General features: G+C 53.6%; 49 non-coding genes across 49 annotated transcripts; 17 read left to right on the top strand and 32 right to left on the bottom strand.

Moving 5' to 3' along the window:
- Nucleotides 1–303: 303 nt before the first annotated feature.
- Nucleotides 304–375, top strand: Trnap-agg (transfer RNA proline (anticodon AGG)). The gene has a single exon. It is a non-coding gene; the product is annotated as a tRNA-Pro (tRNA).
- A 193-nt stretch (nucleotides 376–568) lies between these two features.
- Trnav-aac (transfer RNA valine (anticodon AAC)) lies at nucleotides 569–641 on the bottom strand. Its single transcript has one exon. It is a non-coding gene; the product is annotated as a tRNA-Val (tRNA).
- A 157-nt stretch (nucleotides 642–798) lies between these two features.
- On the bottom strand, nucleotides 799–871 carry Trnav-cac (transfer RNA valine (anticodon CAC)). Its single transcript has one exon. It is a non-coding gene; the product is annotated as a tRNA-Val (tRNA).
- Nucleotides 872–1,273: 402 nt separating this feature from the next.
- Trnap-agg (transfer RNA proline (anticodon AGG)) lies at nucleotides 1,274–1,345 on the top strand. Its single transcript has one exon. It is a non-coding gene; the product is annotated as a tRNA-Pro (tRNA).
- Nucleotides 1,346–1,538: 193 nt separating this feature from the next.
- On the bottom strand, nucleotides 1,539–1,611 carry Trnav-aac (transfer RNA valine (anticodon AAC)). Its single transcript has one exon. It is a non-coding gene; the product is annotated as a tRNA-Val (tRNA).
- Nucleotides 1,612–1,768: 157 nt separating this feature from the next.
- On the bottom strand, nucleotides 1,769–1,841 carry Trnav-cac (transfer RNA valine (anticodon CAC)). Its single transcript has one exon. It is a non-coding gene; the product is annotated as a tRNA-Val (tRNA).
- A 402-nt stretch (nucleotides 1,842–2,243) lies between these two features.
- Trnap-agg (transfer RNA proline (anticodon AGG)) lies at nucleotides 2,244–2,315 on the top strand. The gene has a single exon. It is a non-coding gene; the product is annotated as a tRNA-Pro (tRNA).
- A 193-nt stretch (nucleotides 2,316–2,508) lies between these two features.
- On the bottom strand, nucleotides 2,509–2,581 carry Trnav-aac (transfer RNA valine (anticodon AAC)). Its single transcript has one exon. It is a non-coding gene; the product is annotated as a tRNA-Val (tRNA).
- Nucleotides 2,582–2,738: 157 nt separating this feature from the next.
- On the bottom strand, nucleotides 2,739–2,811 carry Trnav-cac (transfer RNA valine (anticodon CAC)). Its single transcript has one exon. It is a non-coding gene; the product is annotated as a tRNA-Val (tRNA).
- A 402-nt stretch (nucleotides 2,812–3,213) lies between these two features.
- Nucleotides 3,214–3,285, top strand: Trnap-agg (transfer RNA proline (anticodon AGG)). Its single transcript has one exon. It is a non-coding gene; the product is annotated as a tRNA-Pro (tRNA).
- Nucleotides 3,286–3,478: 193 nt separating this feature from the next.
- Nucleotides 3,479–3,551, bottom strand: Trnav-aac (transfer RNA valine (anticodon AAC)). The gene has a single exon. It is a non-coding gene; the product is annotated as a tRNA-Val (tRNA).
- A 157-nt stretch (nucleotides 3,552–3,708) lies between these two features.
- Trnav-cac (transfer RNA valine (anticodon CAC)) lies at nucleotides 3,709–3,781 on the bottom strand. Its single transcript has one exon. It is a non-coding gene; the product is annotated as a tRNA-Val (tRNA).
- A 402-nt stretch (nucleotides 3,782–4,183) lies between these two features.
- Nucleotides 4,184–4,255, top strand: Trnap-agg (transfer RNA proline (anticodon AGG)). Its single transcript has one exon. It is a non-coding gene; the product is annotated as a tRNA-Pro (tRNA).
- A 193-nt stretch (nucleotides 4,256–4,448) lies between these two features.
- On the bottom strand, nucleotides 4,449–4,521 carry Trnav-aac (transfer RNA valine (anticodon AAC)). The gene has a single exon. It is a non-coding gene; the product is annotated as a tRNA-Val (tRNA).
- Nucleotides 4,522–4,678: 157 nt separating this feature from the next.
- Trnav-cac (transfer RNA valine (anticodon CAC)) lies at nucleotides 4,679–4,751 on the bottom strand. Its single transcript has one exon. It is a non-coding gene; the product is annotated as a tRNA-Val (tRNA).
- A 402-nt stretch (nucleotides 4,752–5,153) lies between these two features.
- Trnap-agg (transfer RNA proline (anticodon AGG)) lies at nucleotides 5,154–5,225 on the top strand. Its single transcript has one exon. It is a non-coding gene; the product is annotated as a tRNA-Pro (tRNA).
- Nucleotides 5,226–5,418: 193 nt separating this feature from the next.
- Trnav-aac (transfer RNA valine (anticodon AAC)) lies at nucleotides 5,419–5,491 on the bottom strand. The gene has a single exon. It is a non-coding gene; the product is annotated as a tRNA-Val (tRNA).
- Nucleotides 5,492–5,648: 157 nt separating this feature from the next.
- Trnav-cac (transfer RNA valine (anticodon CAC)) lies at nucleotides 5,649–5,721 on the bottom strand. Its single transcript has one exon. It is a non-coding gene; the product is annotated as a tRNA-Val (tRNA).
- Nucleotides 5,722–6,123: 402 nt separating this feature from the next.
- Trnap-agg (transfer RNA proline (anticodon AGG)) lies at nucleotides 6,124–6,195 on the top strand. Its single transcript has one exon. It is a non-coding gene; the product is annotated as a tRNA-Pro (tRNA).
- A 193-nt stretch (nucleotides 6,196–6,388) lies between these two features.
- Trnav-aac (transfer RNA valine (anticodon AAC)) lies at nucleotides 6,389–6,461 on the bottom strand. The gene has a single exon. It is a non-coding gene; the product is annotated as a tRNA-Val (tRNA).
- A 157-nt stretch (nucleotides 6,462–6,618) lies between these two features.
- On the bottom strand, nucleotides 6,619–6,691 carry Trnav-cac (transfer RNA valine (anticodon CAC)). The gene has a single exon. It is a non-coding gene; the product is annotated as a tRNA-Val (tRNA).
- A 402-nt stretch (nucleotides 6,692–7,093) lies between these two features.
- On the top strand, nucleotides 7,094–7,165 carry Trnap-agg (transfer RNA proline (anticodon AGG)). Its single transcript has one exon. It is a non-coding gene; the product is annotated as a tRNA-Pro (tRNA).
- Nucleotides 7,166–7,358: 193 nt separating this feature from the next.
- On the bottom strand, nucleotides 7,359–7,431 carry Trnav-aac (transfer RNA valine (anticodon AAC)). The gene has a single exon. It is a non-coding gene; the product is annotated as a tRNA-Val (tRNA).
- Nucleotides 7,432–7,588: 157 nt separating this feature from the next.
- On the bottom strand, nucleotides 7,589–7,661 carry Trnav-cac (transfer RNA valine (anticodon CAC)). Its single transcript has one exon. It is a non-coding gene; the product is annotated as a tRNA-Val (tRNA).
- A 402-nt stretch (nucleotides 7,662–8,063) lies between these two features.
- On the top strand, nucleotides 8,064–8,135 carry Trnap-agg (transfer RNA proline (anticodon AGG)). Its single transcript has one exon. It is a non-coding gene; the product is annotated as a tRNA-Pro (tRNA).
- A 193-nt stretch (nucleotides 8,136–8,328) lies between these two features.
- Trnav-aac (transfer RNA valine (anticodon AAC)) lies at nucleotides 8,329–8,401 on the bottom strand. Its single transcript has one exon. It is a non-coding gene; the product is annotated as a tRNA-Val (tRNA).
- Nucleotides 8,402–8,558: 157 nt separating this feature from the next.
- Trnav-cac (transfer RNA valine (anticodon CAC)) lies at nucleotides 8,559–8,631 on the bottom strand. Its single transcript has one exon. It is a non-coding gene; the product is annotated as a tRNA-Val (tRNA).
- Nucleotides 8,632–9,033: 402 nt separating this feature from the next.
- Nucleotides 9,034–9,105, top strand: Trnap-agg (transfer RNA proline (anticodon AGG)). The gene has a single exon. It is a non-coding gene; the product is annotated as a tRNA-Pro (tRNA).
- Nucleotides 9,106–9,298: 193 nt separating this feature from the next.
- On the bottom strand, nucleotides 9,299–9,371 carry Trnav-aac (transfer RNA valine (anticodon AAC)). The gene has a single exon. It is a non-coding gene; the product is annotated as a tRNA-Val (tRNA).
- A 157-nt stretch (nucleotides 9,372–9,528) lies between these two features.
- On the bottom strand, nucleotides 9,529–9,601 carry Trnav-cac (transfer RNA valine (anticodon CAC)). The gene has a single exon. It is a non-coding gene; the product is annotated as a tRNA-Val (tRNA).
- Nucleotides 9,602–10,003: 402 nt separating this feature from the next.
- Nucleotides 10,004–10,075, top strand: Trnap-agg (transfer RNA proline (anticodon AGG)). The gene has a single exon. It is a non-coding gene; the product is annotated as a tRNA-Pro (tRNA).
- Nucleotides 10,076–10,268: 193 nt separating this feature from the next.
- Nucleotides 10,269–10,341, bottom strand: Trnav-aac (transfer RNA valine (anticodon AAC)). The gene has a single exon. It is a non-coding gene; the product is annotated as a tRNA-Val (tRNA).
- A 157-nt stretch (nucleotides 10,342–10,498) lies between these two features.
- On the bottom strand, nucleotides 10,499–10,571 carry Trnav-cac (transfer RNA valine (anticodon CAC)). Its single transcript has one exon. It is a non-coding gene; the product is annotated as a tRNA-Val (tRNA).
- Nucleotides 10,572–10,973: 402 nt separating this feature from the next.
- Nucleotides 10,974–11,045, top strand: Trnap-agg (transfer RNA proline (anticodon AGG)). The gene has a single exon. It is a non-coding gene; the product is annotated as a tRNA-Pro (tRNA).
- Nucleotides 11,046–11,238: 193 nt separating this feature from the next.
- Nucleotides 11,239–11,311, bottom strand: Trnav-aac (transfer RNA valine (anticodon AAC)). The gene has a single exon. It is a non-coding gene; the product is annotated as a tRNA-Val (tRNA).
- A 157-nt stretch (nucleotides 11,312–11,468) lies between these two features.
- On the bottom strand, nucleotides 11,469–11,541 carry Trnav-cac (transfer RNA valine (anticodon CAC)). Its single transcript has one exon. It is a non-coding gene; the product is annotated as a tRNA-Val (tRNA).
- Nucleotides 11,542–11,943: 402 nt separating this feature from the next.
- Nucleotides 11,944–12,015, top strand: Trnap-agg (transfer RNA proline (anticodon AGG)). Its single transcript has one exon. It is a non-coding gene; the product is annotated as a tRNA-Pro (tRNA).
- A 193-nt stretch (nucleotides 12,016–12,208) lies between these two features.
- Nucleotides 12,209–12,281, bottom strand: Trnav-aac (transfer RNA valine (anticodon AAC)). The gene has a single exon. It is a non-coding gene; the product is annotated as a tRNA-Val (tRNA).
- Nucleotides 12,282–12,438: 157 nt separating this feature from the next.
- Nucleotides 12,439–12,511, bottom strand: Trnav-cac (transfer RNA valine (anticodon CAC)). The gene has a single exon. It is a non-coding gene; the product is annotated as a tRNA-Val (tRNA).
- Nucleotides 12,512–12,913: 402 nt separating this feature from the next.
- Nucleotides 12,914–12,985, top strand: Trnap-agg (transfer RNA proline (anticodon AGG)). The gene has a single exon. It is a non-coding gene; the product is annotated as a tRNA-Pro (tRNA).
- Nucleotides 12,986–13,178: 193 nt separating this feature from the next.
- Trnav-aac (transfer RNA valine (anticodon AAC)) lies at nucleotides 13,179–13,251 on the bottom strand. The gene has a single exon. It is a non-coding gene; the product is annotated as a tRNA-Val (tRNA).
- Nucleotides 13,252–13,408: 157 nt separating this feature from the next.
- On the bottom strand, nucleotides 13,409–13,481 carry Trnav-cac (transfer RNA valine (anticodon CAC)). The gene has a single exon. It is a non-coding gene; the product is annotated as a tRNA-Val (tRNA).
- Nucleotides 13,482–13,883: 402 nt separating this feature from the next.
- Nucleotides 13,884–13,955, top strand: Trnap-agg (transfer RNA proline (anticodon AGG)). The gene has a single exon. It is a non-coding gene; the product is annotated as a tRNA-Pro (tRNA).
- A 193-nt stretch (nucleotides 13,956–14,148) lies between these two features.
- On the bottom strand, nucleotides 14,149–14,221 carry Trnav-aac (transfer RNA valine (anticodon AAC)). Its single transcript has one exon. It is a non-coding gene; the product is annotated as a tRNA-Val (tRNA).
- Nucleotides 14,222–14,378: 157 nt separating this feature from the next.
- On the bottom strand, nucleotides 14,379–14,451 carry Trnav-cac (transfer RNA valine (anticodon CAC)). The gene has a single exon. It is a non-coding gene; the product is annotated as a tRNA-Val (tRNA).
- Nucleotides 14,452–14,853: 402 nt separating this feature from the next.
- Trnap-agg (transfer RNA proline (anticodon AGG)) lies at nucleotides 14,854–14,925 on the top strand. Its single transcript has one exon. It is a non-coding gene; the product is annotated as a tRNA-Pro (tRNA).
- A 193-nt stretch (nucleotides 14,926–15,118) lies between these two features.
- Nucleotides 15,119–15,191, bottom strand: Trnav-aac (transfer RNA valine (anticodon AAC)). Its single transcript has one exon. It is a non-coding gene; the product is annotated as a tRNA-Val (tRNA).
- A 157-nt stretch (nucleotides 15,192–15,348) lies between these two features.
- On the bottom strand, nucleotides 15,349–15,421 carry Trnav-cac (transfer RNA valine (anticodon CAC)). The gene has a single exon. It is a non-coding gene; the product is annotated as a tRNA-Val (tRNA).
- A 402-nt stretch (nucleotides 15,422–15,823) lies between these two features.
- Trnap-agg (transfer RNA proline (anticodon AGG)) lies at nucleotides 15,824–15,895 on the top strand. The gene has a single exon. It is a non-coding gene; the product is annotated as a tRNA-Pro (tRNA).
- Nucleotides 15,896–15,964: the final 69 nt, after the last annotated feature.

Genomic DNA, 15,964 nt, shown 5'->3' with positions numbered 1-15,964 from the left:
CATCACAGCCGAGGGCTCAAGAAGTCTTCGGGGTGCTCGAGAGGGTGTCTGCCGTAGCACCCCTAACGAGATAGCGGCGTTTCGCGCAGTCGTTATTGCAAGTCATATCAGCAAAAGCAATCACTTTCTCAGCAGCAGGCAGTGCGAGCCCAGCGGCAGCTCTACATGAAGGTACCAATAGCCCAGGAAGGCCGCCGACCGCGGGAATTCGCGCCGCCCCCATCCCGCCAGCGTACACGAGACTTCCAGGGCACCCTGGACGACATCGAGGGACTGGAATATTTGGCATTCGCCGTGTCACAGGGCTCGTTGGTCTAGGGGTATGATTCCCGCTTAGGGTGCAGGAGGTCCCGGGTTCAAATCCCGGACGAGCCCTAGCGTTTTGTGCAAACTGATCGCACGTCAGTGGCTGAGTCAGCGCAAAAAGCTCGCCGTCAATATCAAATGAATTTCTTATTCGATGTGAGCAATTGACACTCGGGTCCGACGCGTGAAGGCGATTACGAAGGTTTCGGGTACAGATGGTAGCAGATACATTTAGTACGTCTTGCTTAAAGTGATGAAAAAGTGTTTCCGCCCGGGATCGAACCGGGGACCTTCTGCGTGTTAGGCAGACGTGATAACCGCTACACCACGGAAACTGCTTGTGTGCACGTTACTTCACAGACAACTTATAGTGATGTTGCCATCGTAACTAAAAAATTCAATAAATGTGGTACTTGCAAACGAAGGGACATGCAGCAGATCCACACACGACGTGGCTCATTGGAGGACAATACGACATAGGCAGGAAAATGCTGTTCCCGCCCGGGATCGAGCCGGGGACCTTCTGCGTGTGAAGCAGACGTGATAACCGCTACACTACGGAAACGACGTACCCGAGGAGTCCATCCTAGTTCACTCGAACTTGCCTCAGACTTTCTCTCGTCCGCGAATGCACACACGACAGTTCTTTTGTCAGCCTGGAACCCATCACAGCCGAGGGCTCAAGAAGTCTTCGGGGTGCTCGAGAGGGTGTCTGCCGTAGCACCCCTAACGAGATAGCGGCGTTTCGCGCAGTCGTTATTGCAAGTCATATCAGCAAAAGCAATCACTTTCTCAGCAGCAGGCAGTGCGAGCCCAGCGGCAGCTCTACATGAAGGTACCAATAGCCCAGGAAGGCCGCCGACCGCGGGAATTCGCGCCGCCCCCATCCCGCCAGCGTACACGAGACTTCCAGGGCACCCTGGACGACATCGAGGGACTGGAATATTTGGCATTCGCCGTGTCACAGGGCTCGTTGGTCTAGGGGTATGATTCCTGCTTAGGGTGCAGGAGGTCCCGGGTTCAAATCCCGGACGAGCCCTAGCGTTTTGTGCAAACTGATCGCACGTCAGTGGCTGAGTCAGCGCAAAAAGCTCGCCGTCAATATCAAATGAATTTCTTATTCGATGTGAGCAATTGACACTCGGGTCCGACGCGTGAAGGCGATTACGAAGGTTTCGGGTACAGATGGTAGCAGATACATTTAGTACGTCTTGCTTAAAGTGATGAAAAAGTGTTTCCGCCCGGGATCGAACCGGGGACCTTCTGCGTGTTAGGCAGACGTGATAACCGCTACACCACGGAAAATGCTTGTGTGCACCTTACTTCACAGACAACTTATAGTGATATTGCCATCGTAACTAAAAAATTCAATAAATGTGGTACTTGCAAACGAAGGGACATGCAGCAGATCCACACACGACGTGGCTCATTGGAGGACAATACGACATAGGCAGGAAAATGCTGTTCCCGCCCGGGATCGAGCCGGGGACCTTCTGCGTGTGAAGCAGACGTGATAACCGCTACACTACGGAAACGACGTACCCGAGGAGTCCATCCTAGTTCACTCGAACTTGCCTCAGACTTTCTCTCGTCCGCGAATGCACACACGACAGTTCTTTTGTCAGCCTGGAACCCATCACAGCCGAGGGCTCAAGAAGTCTTCGGGGTGCTCGAGAGGGTGTCTGCCGTAGCACCCCTAACGAGATAGCGGCGTTTCGCGCAGTCGTTATTGCAAGTCATATCAGCAAAAGCAATCACTTTCTCAGCAGCAGGCAGTGCGAGCCCAGCGGCAGCTCTACATGAAGGTACCAATAGCCCAGGAAGGCCGCCGACCGCGGGAATTCGCGCCGCCCCCATCCCGCCAGCGTACACGAGACTTCCAGGGCACCCTGGACGACATCGAGGGACTGGAATATTTGGCATTCGCCGTGTCACAGGGCTCGTTGGTCTAGGGGTATGATTCCTGCTTAGGGTGCAGGAGGTCCCGGGTTCAAATCCCGGACGAGCCCTAGCGTTTTGTGCAAACTGATCGCACGTCAGTGGCTGAGTCAGCGCAAAAAGCTCGCCGTCAATATCAAATGAATTTCTTATTCGATGTGAGCAATTGACACTCGGGTCCGACGCGTGAAGGCGATTACGAAGGTTTCGGGTACAGATGGTAGCAGATACATTTAGTACGTCTTGCTTAAAGTGATGAAAAAGTGTTTCCGCCCGGGATCGAACCGGGGACCTTCTGCGTGTTAGGCAGACGTGATAACCGCTACACCACGGAAACTGCTTGTGTGCACCTTACTTCACAGACAACTTATAGTGATGTTGCCATCGTAACTAAAAAATTCAATAAATGTGGTACTTGCAAACGAAGGGACATGCAGCAGATCCACACACGACGTGGCTCATTGGAGGACAATACGACATAGGCAGGAAAATACTGTTCCCGCCCGGGATCGAACCGGGGACCTTCTGCGTGTGAAGCAGACGTGATAACCGCTACACTACGGAAACGACGGACCCGAGGAGTCCATCCTAGTTCACTCGAACTTGCCTCAGACTTTCTCTCGTCCGCGAATGCACACACGACAGTTCTTTTGTCAGCCTGGAACCCATCACAGCCGAGGGCTCAAGAAGTCTTCGGGGTGCTCGAGAGGGTGTCTGCCGTAGCACCCCTAACGAGATAGCGGCGTTTCGCGCAGTCGTTATTGCAAGTCATATCAGCAAAAGCAATCACTTTCTCAGCAGCAGGCAGTGCGAGCCCAGCGGCAGCTCTACATGAAGGTACCAATAGCCCAGGAAGGCCGCCGACCGCGGGAATTCGCGCCGCCCCCATCCCGCCAGCGTACACGAGACTTCCAGGGCACCCTGGACGACATCGAGGGACTGGAATATTTGGCATTCGCCGTGTCACAGGGCTCGTTGGTCTAGGGGTATGATTCCTGCTTAGGGTGCAGGAGGTCCCGGGTTCAAATCCCGGACGAGCCCTAGCGTTTTGTGCAAACTGATCGCACGTCAGTGGCTGAGTCAGCGCAAAAAGCTCGCCGTCAATATCAAATGAATTTCTTATTCGATGTGAGCAATTGACACTCGGGTCCGACGCGTGAAGGCGATTACGAAGGTTTCGGGTACAGATGGTAGCAGATACATTTAGTACGTCTTGCTTAAAGTGATGAAAAAGTGTTTCCGCCCGGGATCGAACCGGGGACCTTCTGCGTGTTAGGCAGACGTGATAACCGCTACACCACGGAAACTGCTTGTGTGCACCTTACTTCACAGACAACTTATAGTGATGTTGCCATCGTAACTAAAAAATTCAATAAATGTGGTACTTGCAAACGAAGGGACATGCAGCAGATCCACACACGACGTGGCTCATTGGAGGACAATACGACATAGGCAGGAAAATACTGTTCCCGCCCGGGATCGAACCGGGGACCTTCTGCGTGTGAAGCAGACGTGATAACCGCTACACTACGGAAACGACGGACCCGAGGAGTCCATCCTAGTTCACTCGAACTTGCCTCAGACTTTCTCTCGTCCGCGAATGCACACACGACAGTTCTTTTGTCAGCCTGGAACCCATCACAGCCGAGGGCTCAAGAAGTCTTCGGGGTGCTCGAGAGGGTGTCTGCCGTAGCACCCCTAACGAGATAGCGGCGTTTCGCGCAGTCGTTATTGCAAGTCATATCAGCAAAAGCAATCACTTTCTCAGCAGCAGGCAGTGCGAGCCCAGCGGCAGCTCTACATGAAGGTACCAATAGCCCAGGAAGGCCGCCGACCGCGGGAATTCGCGCCGCCCCCATCCCGCCAGCGTACACGAGACTTCCAGGGCACCCTGGACGACATCGAGGGACTGGAATATTTGGCATTCGCCGTGTCACAGGGCTCGTTGGTCTAGGGGTATGATTCCTGCTTAGGGTGCAGGAGGTCCCGGGTTCAAATCCCGGACGAGCCCTAGCGTTTTGTGCAAACTGATCGCACGTCAGTGGCTGAGTCAGCGCAAAAAGCTCGCCGTCAATATCAAATGAATTTCTTATTCGATGTGAGCAATTGACACTCGGGTCCGACGCGTGAAGGCGATTACGAAGGTTTCGGGTACAGATGGTAGCAGATACATTTAGTACGTCTTGCTTAAAGTGATGAAAAAGTGTTTCCGCCCGGGATCGAACCGGGGACCTTCTGCGTGTTAGGCAGACGTGATAACCGCTACACCACGGAAACTGCTTGTGTGCACGTTACTTCACAGACAACTTATAGTGATGTTGCCATCGTAACTAAAAAATTCAATAAATGTGGTACTTGCAAACGAAGGGACATGCAGCAGATCCACACACGACGTGGCTCATTGGAGGACAATACGACATAGGCAGGAAAATACTGTTCCCGCCCGGGATCGAACCGGGGACCTTCTGCGTGTGAAGCAGACGTGATAACCGCTACACTACGGAAACGACGGACCCGAGGAGTCCATCCTAGTTCACTCGAACTTGCCTCAGACTTTCTCTCGTCCGCGAATGCACACACGACAGTTCTTTTGTCAGCCTGGAACCCATCACAGCCGAGGGCTCAAGAAGTCTTCGGGGTGCTCGAGAGGGTGTCTGCCGTAGCACCCCTAACGAGATAGCGGCGTTTCGCGCAGTCGTTATTGCAAGTCATATCAGCAAAAGCAATCACTTTCTCAGCAGCAGGCAGTGCGAGCCCAGCGGCAGCTCTACATGAAGGTACCAATAGCCCAGGAAGGCCGCCGACCGCGGGAATTCGCGCCGCCCCCATCCCGCCAGCGTACACGAGACTTCCAGGGCACCCTGGACGACATCGAGGGACTGGAATATTTGGCATTCGCCGTGTCACAGGGCTCGTTGGTCTAGGGGTATGATTCCTGCTTAGGGTGCAGGAGGTCCCGGGTTCAAATCCGGGACGAGCCCTAGCGTTTTGTGCAAACTGATCGCACGTCAGTGGCTGAGTCAGCGCAAAAAGCTCGCCGTCAATATCAAATGAATTTCTTATTCGATGTGAGCAATTGACACTCGGGTCCGACGCGTGAAGGCGATTACGAAGGTTTCGGGTACAGATGGTAGCAGATACATTTAGTACGTCTTGCTTAAAGTGATGAAAAAGTGTTTCCGCCCGGGATCGAACCGGGGACCTTCTGCGTGTTAGGCAGACGTGATAACCGCTACACCACGGAAACTGCTTGTGTGCACCTTACTTCACAGACAACTTATAGTGATGTTGCCATCGTAACTAAAAAATTCAATAAATGTGGTACTTGCAAACGAAGGGACATGCAGCAGATCCACACACGACGTGGCTCATTGGAGGACAATACGACATAGGCAGGAAAATGCTGTTCCCGCCCGGGATCGAGCCGGGGACCTTCTGCGTGTGAAGCAGACGTGATAACCGCTACACTACGGAAACGACGGACCCGAGGAGTCCATCCTAGTTCACTCGAACTTGCCTCAGACTTTCTCTCGTCCGCGAATGCACACACGACAGTTCTTTTGTCAGCCTGGAACCCATCACAGCCGAGGGCTCAAGAAGTCTTCGGGGTGCTCGAGAGGGTGTCTGCCGTAGCACCCCTAACGAGATAGCGGCGTTTCGCGCAGTCGTTATTGCAAGTCATATCAGCAAAAGCAATCACTTTCTCAGCAGCAGGCAGTGCGAGCCCAGCGGCAGCTCTACATGAAGGTACCAATAGCCCAGGAAGGCCGCCGACCGCGGGAATTCGCGCCGCCCCCATCCCGCCAGCGTACACGAGACTTCCAGGGCACCCTGGACGACATCGAGGGACTGGAATATTTGGCATTCGCCGTGTCACAGGGCTCGTTGGTCTAGGGGTATGATTCCTGCTTAGGGTGCAGGAGGTCCCGGGTTCAAATCCCGGACGAGCCCTAGCGTTTTGTGCAAACTGATCGCACGTCAGTGGCTGAGTCAGCGCAAAAAGCTCGCCGTCAATATCAAATGAATTTCTTATTCGATGTGAGCAATTGACACTCGGGTCCGACGCGTGAAGGCGATTACGAAGGTTTCGGGTACAGATGGTAGCAGATACATTTAGTACGTCTTGCTTAAAGTGATGAAAAAGTGTTTCCGCCCGGGATCGAACCGGGGACCTTCTGCGTGTTAGGCAGACGTGATAACCGCTACACCACGGAAAATGCTTGTGTGCACCTTACTTCACAGACAACTTATAGTGATATTGCCATCGTAACTAAAAAATTCAATAAATGTGGTACTTGCAAACGAAGGGACATGCAGCAGATCCACACACGACGTGGCTCATTGGAGGACAATACGACATAGGCAGGAAAATGCTGTTCCCGCCCGGGATCGAGCCGGGGACCTTCTGCGTGTGAAGCAGACGTGATAACCGCTACACTACGGAAACGACGTACCCGAGGAGTCCATCCTAGTTCACTCGAACTTGCCTCAGACTTTCTCTCGTCCGCGAATGCACACACGACAGTTCTTTTGTCAGCCTGGAACCCATCACAGCCGAGGGCTCAAGAAGTCTTCGGGGTGCTCGAGAGGGTGTCTGCCGTAGCACCCCTAACGAGATAGCGGCGTTTCGCGCAGTCGTTATTGCAAGTCATATCAGCAAAAGCAATCACTTTCTCAGCAGCAGGCAGTGCGAGCCCAGCGGCAGCTCTACATGAAGGTACCAATAGCCCAGGAAGGCCGCCGACCGCGGGAATTCGCGCCGCCCCCATCCCGCCAGCGTACACGAGACTTCCAGGGCACCCTGGACGACATCGAGGGACTGGAATATTTGGCATTCGCCGTGTCACAGGGCTCGTTGGTCTAGGGGTATGATTCCTGCTTAGGGTGCAGGAGGTCCCGGGTTCAAATCCCGGACGAGCCCTAGCGTTTTGTGCAAACTGATCGCACGTCAGTGGCTGAGTCAGCGCAAAAAGCTCGCCGTCAATATCAAATGAATTTCTTATTCGATGTGAGCAATTGACACTCGGGTCCGACGCGTGAAGGCGATTACGAAGGTTTCGGGTACAGATGGTAGCAGATACATTTAGTACGTCTTGCTTAAAGTGATGAAAAAGTGTTTCCGCCCGGGATCGAACCGGGGACCTTCTGCGTGTTAGGCAGACGTGATAACCGCTACACCACGGAAACTGCTTGTGTGCACCTTACTTCACAGACAACTTATAGTGATGTTGCCATCGTAACTAAAAAATTCAATAAATGTGGTACTTGCAAACGAAGGGACATGCAGCAGATCCACACACGACGTGGCTCATTGGAGGACAATACGACATAGGCAGGAAAATACTGTTCCCGCCCGGGATCGAACCGGGGACCTTCTGCGTGTGAAGCAGACGTGATAACCGCTACACTACGGAAACGACGGACCCGAGGAGTCCATCCTAGTTCACTCGAACTTGCCTCAGACTTTCTCTCGTCCGCGAATGCACACACGACAGTTCTTTTGTCAGCCTGGAACCCATCACAGCCGAGGGCTCAAGAAGTCTTCGGGGTGCTCGAGAGGGTGTCTGCCGTAGCACCCCTAACGAGATAGCGGCGTTTCGCGCAGTCGTTATTGCAAGTCATATCAGCAAAAGCAATCACTTTCTCAGCAGCAGGCAGTGCGAGCCCAGCGGCAGCTCTACATGAAGGTACCAATAGCCCAGGAAGGCCGCCGACCGCGGGAATTCGCGCCGCCCCCATCCCGCCAGCGTACACGAGACTTCCAGGGCACCCTGGACGACATCGAGGGACTGGAATATTTGGCATTCGCCGTGTCACAGGGCTCGTTGGTCTAGGGGTATGATTCCTGCTTAGGGTGCAGGAGGTCCCGGGTTCAAATCCCGGACGAGCCCTAGCGTTTTGTGCAAACTGATCGCACGTCAGTGGCTGAGTCAGCGCAAAAAGCTCGCCGTCAATATCAAATGAATTTCTTATTCGATGTGAGCAATTGACACTCGGGTCCGACGCGTGAAGGCGATTACGAAGGTTTCGGGTACAGATGGTAGCAGATACATTTAGTACGTCTTGCTTAAAGTGATGAAAAAGTGTTTCCGCCCGGGATCGAACCGGGGACCTTCTGCGTGTTAGGCAGACGTGATAACCGCTACACCACGGAAACTGCTTGTGTGCACCTTACTTCACAGACAACTTATAGTGATGTTGCCATCGTAACTAAAAAATTCAATAAATGTGGTACTTGCAAACGAAGGGACATGCAGCAGATCCACACACGACGTGGCTCATTGGAGGACAATACGACATAGGCAGGAAAATACTGTTCCCGCCCGGGATCGAACCGGGGACCTTCTGCGTGTGAAGCAGACGTGATAACCGCTACACTACGGAAACGACGGACCCGAGGAGTCCATCCTAGTTCACTCGAACTTGCCTCAGACTTTCTCTCGTCCGCGAATGCACACACGACAGTTCTTTTGTCAGCCTGGAACCCATCACAGCCGAGGGCTCAAGAAGTCTTCGGGGTGCTCGAGAGGGTGTCTGCCGTAGCACCCCTAACGAGATAGCGGCGTTTCGCGCAGTCGTTATTGCAAGTCATATCAGCAAAAGCAATCACTTTCTCAGCAGCAGGCAGTGCGAGCCCAGCGGCAGCTCTACATGAAGGTACCAATAGCCCAGGAAGGCCGCCGACCGCGGGAATTCGCGCCGCCCCCATCCCGCCAGCGTACACGAGACTTCCAGGGCACCCTGGACGACATCGAGGGACTGGAATATTTGGCATTCGCCGTGTCACAGGGCTCGTTGGTCTAGGGGTATGATTCCTGCTTAGGGTGCAGGAGGTCCCGGGTTCAAATCCGGGACGAGCCCTAGCGTTTTGTGCAAACTGATCGCACGTCAGTGGCTGAGTCAGCGCAAAAAGCTCGCCGTCAATATCAAATGAATTTCTTATTCGATGTGAGCAATTGACACTCGGGTCCGACGCGTGAAGGCGATTACGAAGGTTTCGGGTACAGATGGTAGCAGATACATTTAGTACGTCTTGCTTAAAGTGATGAAAAAGTGTTTCCGCCCGGGATCGAACCGGGGACCTTCTGCGTGTTAGGCAGACGTGATAACCGCTACACCACGGAAACTGCTTGTGTGCACCTTACTTCACAGACAACTTATAGTGATGTTGCCATCGTAACTAAAAAATTCAATAAATGTGGTACTTGCAAACGAAGGGACATGCAGCAGATCCACACACGACGTGGCTCATTGGAGGACAATACGACATAGGCAGGAAAATACTGTTCCCGCCCGGGATCGAACCGGGGACCTTCTGCGTGTGAAGCAGACGTGATAACCGCTACACTACGGAAACGACGGACCCGAGGAGTCCATCCTAGTTCACTCGAACTTGCCTCAGACTTTCTCTCGTCCGCGAATGCACACACGACAGTTCTTTTGTCAGCCTGGAACCCATCACAGCCGAGGGCTCAAGAAGTCTTCGGGGTGCTCGAGAGGGTGTCTGCCGTAGCACCCCTAACGAGATAGCGGCGTTTCGCGCAGTCGTTATTGCAAGTCATATCAGCAAAAGCAATCACTTTCTCAGCAGCAGGCAGTGCGAGCCCAGCGGCAGCTCTACATGAAGGTACCAATAGCCCAGGAAGGCCGCCGACCGCGGGAATTCGCGCCGCCCCCATCCCGCCAGCGTACACGAGACTTCCAGGGCACCCTGGACGACATCGAGGGACTGGAATATTTGGCATTCGCCGTGTCACAGGGCTCGTTGGTCTAGGGGTATGATTCCTGCTTAGGGTGCAGGAGGTCCCGGGTTCAAATCCCGGACGAGCCCTAGCGTTTTGTGCAAACTGATCGCACGTCAGTGGCTGAGTCAGCGCAAAAAGCTCGCCGTCAATATCAAATGAATTTCTTATTCGATGTGAGCAATTGACACTCGGGTCCGACGCGTGAAGGCGATTACGAAGGTTTCGGGTACAGATGGTAGCAGATACATTTAGTACGTCTTGCTTAAAGTGATGAAAAAGTGTTTCCGCCCGGGATCGAACCGGGGACCTTCTGCGTGTTAGGCAGACGTGATAACCGCTACACCACGGAAACTGCTTGTGTGCACCTTACTTCACAGACAACTTATAGTGATGTTGCCATCGTAACTAAAAAATTCAATAAATGTGGTACTTGCAAACGAAGGGACATGCAGCAGATCCACACACGACGTGGCTCATTGGAGGACAATACGACATAGGCAGGAAAATACTGTTCCCGCCCGGGATCGAACCGGGGACCTTCTGCGTGTGAAGCAGACGTGATAACCGCTACACTACGGAAACGACGGACCCGAGGAGTCCATCCTAGTTCACTCGAACTTGCCTCAGACTTTCTCTCGTCCGCGAATGCACACACGACAGTTCTTTTGTCAGCCTGGAACCCATCACAGCCGAGGGCTCAAGAAGTCTTCGGGGTGCTCGAGAGGGTGTCTGCCGTAGCACCCCTAACGAGATAGCGGCGTTTCGCGCAGTCGTTATTGCAAGTCATATCAGCAAAAGCAATCACTTTCTCAGCAGCAGGCAGTGCGAGCCCAGCGGCAGCTCTACATGAAGGTACCAATAGCCCAGGAAGGCCGCCGACCGCGGGAATTCGCGCCGCCCCCATCCCGCCAGCGTACACGAGACTTCCAGGGCACCCTGGACGACATCGAGGGACTGGAATATTTGGCATTCGCCGTGTCACAGGGCTCGTTGGTCTAGGGGTATGATTCCTGCTTAGGGTGCAGGAGGTCCCGGGTTCAAATCCCGGACGAGCCCTAGCGTTTTGTGCAAACTGATCGCACGTCAGTGGCTGAGTCAGCGCAAAAAGCTCGCCGTCAATATCAAATGAATTTCTTATTCGATGTGAGCAATTGACACTCGGGTCCGACGCGTGAAGGCGATTACGAAGGTTTCGGGTACAGATGGTAGCAGATACATTTAGTACGTCTTGCTTAAAGTGATGAAAAAGTGTTTCCGCCCGGGATCGAACCGGGGACCTTCTGCGTGTTAGGCAGACGTGATAACCGCTACACCACGGAAACTGCTTGTGTGCACCTTACTTCACAGACAACTTATAGTGATGTTGCCATCGTAACTAAAAAATTCAATAAATGTGGTACTTGCAAACGAAGGGACATGCAGCAGATCCACACACGACGTGGCTCATTGGAGGACAATACGACATAGGCAGGAAAATACTGTTCCCGCCCGGGATCGAACCGGGGACCTTCTGCGTGTGAAGCAGACGTGATAACCGCTACACTACGGAAACGACGGACCCGAGGAGTCCATCCTAGTTCACTCGAACTTGCCTCAGACTTTCTCTCGTCCGCGAATGCACACACGACAGTTCTTTTGTCAGCCTGGAACCCATCACAGCCGAGGGCTCAAGAAGTCTTCGGGGTGCTCGAGAGGGTGTCTGCCGTAGCACCCCTAACGAGATAGCGGCGTTTCGCGCAGTCGTTATTGCAAGTCATATCAGCAAAAGCAATCACTTTCTCAGCAGCAGGCAGTGCGAGCCCAGCGGCAGCTCTACATGAAGGTACCAATAGCCCAGGAAGGCCGCCGACCGCGGGAATTCGCGCCGCCCCCATCCCGCCAGCGTACACGAGACTTCCAGGGCACCCTGGACGACATCGAGGGACTGGAATATTTGGCATTCGCCGTGTCACAGGGCTCGTTGGTCTAGGGGTATGATTCCTGCTTAGGGTGCAGGAGGTCCCGGGTTCAAATCCCGGACGAGCCCTAGCGTTTTGTGCAAACTGATCGCACGTCAGTGGCTGAGTCAGCGCAAAAAGCTCGCCGTCAATATCAAATGAATTTCTTATTCGATGTGAGCAATTGACACTCGGGTCCGACGCGTGAAGGCGATTACGAAGGTTTCGGGTACAGATGGTAGCAGATACATTTAGTACGCCTTGCTTAAAGTGATGAAAAAGTGTTTCCGCCCGGGATCGAACCGGGGACCTTCTGCGTGTTAGGCAGACGTGATAACCGCTACACCACGGAAACTGCTTGTGTGCACCTTACTTCACAGACAACTTATAGTGATGTTGCCATCGTAACTAAAAAATTCAATAAATGTGGTACTTGCAAACGAAGGGACATGCAGCAGATCCACACACGACGTGGCTCATTGGAGGACAATACGACATAGGCAGGAAAATACTGTTCCCGCCCGGGATCGAACCGGGGACCTTCTGCGTGTGAAGCAGACGTGATAACCGCTACACTACGGAAACGACGGACCCGAGGAGTCCATCCTAGTTCACTCGAACTTGCCTCAGACTTTCTCTCGTCCGCGAATGCACACACGACAGTTCTTTTGTCAGCCTGGAACCCATCACAGCCGAGGGCTCAAGAAGTCTTCGGGGTGCTCGAGAGGGTGTCTGCCGTAGCACCCCTAACGAGATAGCGGCGTTTCGCGCAGTCGTTATTGCAAGTCATATCAGCAAAAGCAATCACTTTCTCAGCAGCAGGCAGTGCGAGCCCAGCGGCAGCTCTACATGAAGGTACCAATAGCCCAGGAAGGCCGCCGACCGCGGGAATTCGCGCCGCCCCCATCCCGCCAGCGTACACGAGACTTCCAGGGCACCCTGGACGACATCGAGGGACTGGAATATTTGGCATTCGCCGTGTCACAGGGCTCGTTGGTCTAGGGGTATGATTCCTGCTTAGGGTGCAGGAGGTCCCGGGTTCAAATCCCGGACGAGCCCTAGCGTTTTGTGCAAACTGATCGCACGTCAGTGGCTGAGTCAGCGCAAAAAGCTCGCCGTCAATATCAAATGAATTTCTTATTCGATGTGAGCAATTGACACTCGGGTCCGACGCGTGAAGGCGATTACGAAGGTTTCGGGTACAGATGGTAGCAGATACATTTAGTACGTCTTGCTTAAAGTGATGAAAAAGTGTTTCCGCCCGGGATCGAACCGGGGACCTTCTGCGTGTTAGGCAGACGTGATAACCGCTACACCACGGAAACTGCTTGTGTGCACCTTACTTCACAGACAACTTATAGTGATGTTGCCATCGTAACTAAAAAATTCAATAAATGTGGTACTTGCAAACGAAGGGACATGCAGCAGATCCACACACGACGTGGCTCATTGGAGGACAATACGACATAGGCAGGAAAATACTGTTCCCGCCCGGGATCGAACCGGGGACCTTCTGCGTGTGAAGCAGACGTGATAACCGCTACACTACGGAAACGACGGACCCGAGGAGTCCATCCTAGTTCACTCGAACTTGCCTCAGACTTTCTCTCGTCCGCGAATGCACACACGACAGTTCTTTTGTCAGCCTGGAACCCATCACAGCCGAGGGCTCAAGAAGTCTTCGGGGTGCTCGAGAGGGTGTCTGCCGTAGCACCCCTAACGAGATAGCGGCGTTTCGCGCAGTCGTTATTGCAAGTCATATCAGCAAAAGCAATCACTTTCTCAGCAGCAGGCAGTGCGAGCCCAGCGGCAGCTCTACATGAAGGTACCAATAGCCCAGGAAGGCCGCCGACCGCGGGAATTCGCGCCGCCCCCATCCCGCCAGCGTACACGAGACTTCCAGGGCACCCTGGACGACATCGAGGGACTGGAATATTTGGCATTCGCCGTGTCACAGGGCTCGTTGGTCTAGGGGTATGATTCCTGCTTAGGGTGCAGGAGGTCCCGGGTTCAAATCCGGGACGAGCCCTAGCGTTTTGTGCAAACTGATCGCACGTCAGTGGCTGAGTCAGCGCAAAAAGCTCGCCGTCAATATCAAATGAATTTCTTATTCGATGTGAGCAATTGACACTCGGGTCCGACGCGTGAAGGCGATTACGAAGGTTTCGGGTACAGATGGTAGCAGATACATTTAGTACGTCTTGCTTAAAGTGATGAAAAAGTGTTTCCGCCCGGGATCGAACCGGGGACCTTCTGCGTGTTAGGCAGACGTGATAACCGCTACACCACGGAAACTGCTTGTGTGCACCTTACTTCACAGACAACTTATAGTGATGTTGCCATCGTAACTAAAAAATTCAATAAATGTGGTACTTGCAAACGAAGGGACATGCAGCAGATCCACACACGACGTGGCTCATTGGAGGACAATACGACATAGGCAGGAAAATACTGTTCCCGCCCGGGATCGAACCGGGGACCTTCTGCGTGTGAAGCAGACGTGATAACCGCTACACTACGGAAACGACGGACCCGAGGAGTCCATCCTAGTTCACTCGAACTTGCCTCAGACTTTCTCTCGTCCGCGAATGCACACACGACAGTTCTTTTGTCAGCCTGGAACCCATCACAGCCGAGGGCTCAAGAAGTCTTCGGGGTGCTCGAGAGGGTGTCTGCCGTAGCACCCCTAACGAGATAGCGGCGTTTCGCGCAGTCGTTATTGCAAGTCATATCAGCAAAAGCAATCACTTTCTCAGCAGCAGGCAGTGCGAGCCCAGCGGCAGCTCTACATGAAGGTACCAATAGCCCAGGAAGGCCGCCGACCGCGGGAATTCGCGCCGCCCCCATCCCGCCAGCGTACACGAGACTTCCAGGGCACCCTGGACGACATCGAGGGACTGGAATATTTGGCATTCGCCGTGTCACAGGGCTCGTTGGTCTAGGGGTATGATTCCTGCTTAGGGTGCAGGAGGTCCCGGGTTCAAATCCCGGACGAGCCCTAGCGTTTTGTGCAAACTGATCGCACGTCAGTGGCTGAGTCAGCGCAAAAAGCTCGCCGTCAATATCAAATGAATTTCTTATTCGATGTGAGCAATTGACACTCGGGTCCGACGCGTGAAGGCGATTACGAAGGTTTCGGGTACAGATGGTAGCAGATACATTTAGTACGTCTTGCTTAAAGTGATGAAAAAGTGTTTCCGCCCGGGATCGAACCGGGGACCTTCTGCGTGTTAGGCAGACGTGATAACCGCTACACCACGGAAACTGCTTGTGTGCACCTTACTTCACAGACAACTTATAGTGATGTTGCCATCGTAACTAAAAAATTCAATAAATGTGGTACTTGCAAACGAAGGGACATGCAGCAGATCCACACACGACGTGGCTCATTGGAGGACAATACGACATAGGCAGGAAAATACTGTTCCCGCCCGGGATCGAACCGGGGACCTTCTGCGTGTGAAGCAGACGTGATAACCGCTACACTACGGAAACGACGGACCCCAGGAGTCCATCCTAGTTCACTCGAACTTGCCTCAGACTTTCTCTCGTCCGCGAATGCACACACGACAGTTCTTTTGTCAGCCTGGAACCCATCACAGCCGAGGGCTCAAGAAGTCTTCGGGGTGCTCGAGAGGGTGTCTGCCGTAGCACCCCTAACGAGATAGCGGCGTTTCGCGCAGTCGTTATTGCAAGTCATATCAGCAAAAGCAATCACTTTCTCAGCAGCAGGCAGTGCGAGCCCAGCGGCAGCTCTACATGAAGGTACCAATAGCCCAGGAAGGCCGCCGACCGCGGGAATTCGCGCCGCCCCCATCCCGCCAGCGTACACGAGACTTCCAGGGCACCCTGGACGACATCGAGGGACTGGAATATTTGGCATTCGCCGTGTCACAGGGCTCGTTGGTCTAGGGGTATGATTCCTGCTTAGGGTGCAGGAGGTCCCGGGTTCAAATCCCGGACGAGCCCTAGCGTTTTGTGCAAACTGATCGCACGTCAGTGGCTGAGTCAGCGCAAAAAGCTCGCCGTCAATATCAA

Source organism: Schistocerca serialis, chromosome 2, assembly GCF_023864345.2.
Source record: "Schistocerca serialis cubense isolate TAMUIC-IGC-003099 chromosome 2, iqSchSeri2.2, whole genome shotgun sequence".
Classification (NCBI taxonomy): domain Eukaryota; kingdom Metazoa; phylum Arthropoda; class Insecta; order Orthoptera; family Acrididae; genus Schistocerca; species Schistocerca serialis.
The sequence above is the reverse complement of the archived record's forward strand: the minus strand, read 5'-3'. Positions and strand labels throughout refer to the sequence as shown.